A 3,634-nucleotide genomic window follows, 5' to 3' on the forward strand; every position below is an offset into this window, starting at 1 on the left:
TAGAACCAAAACTCCTGATTTCAAAGCAACTTCGCCACGGTAGAAAAAGTGGCTGCTTGATAGCTAGCATGAATGGCATTGTCTTGAATGTTTCTGCTTTTTTATGGTGATGGAGAGTTAGGATGTATTGAGGTAACTTTAAAATTTTTTTTTAAAAGGAGGAGACTTGGATTTTTAAACATACATGAGCAAGTTCATTAAACCTTGGCTGCCTCAACTGCTTGTTTCTCATCTAACTTTTTTCCTCAACCATTAAAAAGAAATCTAGCACATAAAATACATGTATGTCCTTTGGGGCCAGTTATAAACAAACATCCTACATTCTAAGTTAATGAAAGTAAGTAAATTTGAAGAAAACCTATCTTCCCTTTACATTTCACTGCCATTTTCATAGTTAAAAATCTGCAGTTACTCCAGGATCTGATGACTAGGAAATCCCTAATCAAACACTTAAACTAGGTCAGCTTAACATATAATTCTATTTGTGAAGTTCTACTACAATCTGAATAATGATTTCCTCCCTGGGAAATAGCTTAGTATTTTCATGGGCATCCATTCAATGTTGAATGAGGAATATATGTATTTTGTACATGCTCCATGAAAGATCTCCCAATTCAGTTAGAAACTGAGAATATCCCAGAAATTCAATATTTTTTTTATTTTATATTTTAGCAACAAAAAATTATTTTTCTGATAAATTAAAGATAGTTCTGAATCATATAATAGTTTAAAAATCAATTTTTAAAAAAGATGTTATTACCCAACAGTAACACTTTAATTATAGACTCAAGATAAATGAAAATGTATGTCCATTCAAAATATTATAAATGAATGTTATAGCAGATTCATTCTCAATGGCCAAGAAAACAACACACTCGTGCATCAAGTTATGAATAGATAAATAAAAGATGGTTATATGTAGAATAAAATATTACTCAACCAAAAAGAAAAAAATGAAGTTCTGATACCAGATACAACATAGATGAACCTTGGAAATGCGCTTAGTGGAAGAAACTAGTCACAAGAGATCGCATATTTTGCTTTTCCATTTATATGAGATTTCCAAAATAGGAAATATAGAGAGACAAAAAGTAGAATAGTGGTTAACTTGAGTTGGCATGGGTTACTGTTAATAGATACAAGCTGACTTTTTTGGGGGGATAAAAATGTTCTAAAATTAGATTATGTGGTGGTTGCACAACTCTGTGATTGTACTAAAAGTCATTAAATTGATAAAAGTCATTAAATTGAATCTTTAGATGGGTAGACAGTACTGTGTATGAATTATATCTTAATAAAGCTGTTTGATTAAAAATATTTTTAAATCTAGTGTATTTTAAACCAATTTATTGAGATATGATTATCATGTAAAAGGCTACACATATTTGATATACACAGCTCAACGAGTTTGGGAATAAACGTACACTGGTGAAACTATCACAACAATCAAAACCATAGTTATATTTATCACCTCCTAAAGTTCCCTCTCACTCCATCATTATTATTATTGTTATTATTATCATCATCATCATCATTACTATTATTTTGTGTGTATATACATGTGTGTTAAGAACACTTAACATAAGATCTACCCTCTTGGCAAATTTTAAGTGTACAATACAGTATTGTTAGCTATAGGCGCTATGCTGTATGGGAGATCGCCAGAAGTTATGTGGGCATCCTTACGTTATTCCTGGTCTTAAAGAAAATACTTTCAGTTTTTCACTGTTGAGTATAATGTTAGCCATGGGCTTGTAGTATGTGGCTTTTGTTATATTGAGATAAAATATACTGTATATCTTTTAAATGTTGTTTCAGTAAAAGAATAGAAATAGATATGGAATGATTTGACTTCAGGGAAAAATAATTAAATGTGACTACATTTTCTTAAATTAATGCTATTTAAAGTCCTTTTTGTCCTAAATGCAATCTACTTTCTCACATATTGTGATACATATTAACAATAATAGCAACAAAAAGTGTCTCTATATTTGAAAATTGGCATGGTAAGATGTTTTACATCATAATTGTTAATAAATATTGTCAATACGACAACATTAAATATGCTTGAAGGACTTTATCTTTAGAATTGGTTTATGAACAAAATGTTTATGTATCAAACCACCTACAACTTAAATTCTATTATTAGTTCAGCCAATATCTATTGAGCCTTCTTTATTTTTCTAATTGTATTTATATATCACTATGCAAACCACTCAGAAGATAATATTCTCTATCGAGTTTTTGATATGGTGAGAAAACATATTGGTCTATGTATAATTGCGATATTAAGACAAAAAAAATCTCATAATAATATAGGTGTATCAAAGCTGGTAACTTCCAAATTTATATGTACAGCTCTGGAAATTAATTCATGATCACACATCCAATTGTATACTAACAACCTTTCTTTGCAATCTCTATTTGGATACATAAGAGACACATCAAGCTCCATACATACTAACCTAAGTATTGATCTCTACTTCCCACCAAAGTTACTCTTCGCTCAATGTTCTTCAGTTCTTCTCCATTTCCATTGTCAAGTCTCATGCATGGAAATCACACGTGACTTTCTCTTTCTTTCACTCCTCACATGCAGTCCAGTCCACTGACCAATCTGTCAGCTTATCTGCCACACGAACTGGACTCGACCAGCTTCTCCCTTCCTCCCAGCTGCTCTTATCTTTCTTACCTGGACCATGGCCAAGAGTCATCTCTGAGCTCCCTGACTCTGCTGGGAGCCTCCCAGCTGGAAGGATTCTTTTTAACAATGAATCAGATCATGTCAATCCCTGTTCAACCTTCCTCAGCTTCCCTCCACACTCAGAATAAAATTCACTCTTCTTTGCCATGACTCTGACTACCACTTCCGCTTACTCATTGCATTTAAACCTCCAATGCCCTTAATATTTCTAACAAATGCTCTATTCTCTCTGCACTGCTTTCTATCTAGCTCTACTGTCTACTTGGAACATTCTTTTACATATTCCAGTGGTATTGCCCTTAGCATTCCTCTGCTACCTTGCCATCATCTGCACAGAGCTTTTGAGTTCCAGCCACTCTCTGTGCCTTTGACCATGTAATTCTTCTCCACAGTGCATAAAGCTTTCTGCAGTTACATCAAATACATATTGATTTATCTATGTATTGTCTGTTTCTCCTGCTAACACATAAAGTTTCTGCATGCAAGGACCTTTGCCTGCTTTGTTCAATACTGGATCTCCAGGAGCTAAAGCAGGGCCTGTTATATGTAGACATTAAATAAATATTTGTTGAATAGATAGATGTGTAGTGAAGGAGTAACTAGACATGGAGGCTCAAGGTATGTGGCTTTATCCAGGATGACCTTTTTTCCTAGATATGAAGAATGACAAGAGAGGGACAATTAGAATGCTGCTAGATACAGTGATGGTAGCGGAAGGTAAAATAGAAAGGCCTGAGTAAAAAGATATGCTGTACTCAATAAAAACATATTTTGGGATAAAGATAGTGCATAGTATAAAACTGAAAACCCAAGTTAAGGTCAGATTTTGGAAATAACTTCCATGTCAGTATTAAGCACTTCGGACTTTAGGTACAAATGATAAATACATTAGAGAACATGAAACCAAACAGTGATGTACTTGGGTCTTTT

The sequence above is a fragment of the Pteropus vampyrus genome, unplaced genomic scaffold (assembly GCF_000151845.1).
Source record: "Pteropus vampyrus isolate Shadow unplaced genomic scaffold, Pvam_2.0 Scaffold83, whole genome shotgun sequence".
NCBI lineage: Eukaryota > Metazoa > Chordata > Mammalia > Chiroptera > Pteropodidae > Pteropus > Pteropus vampyrus.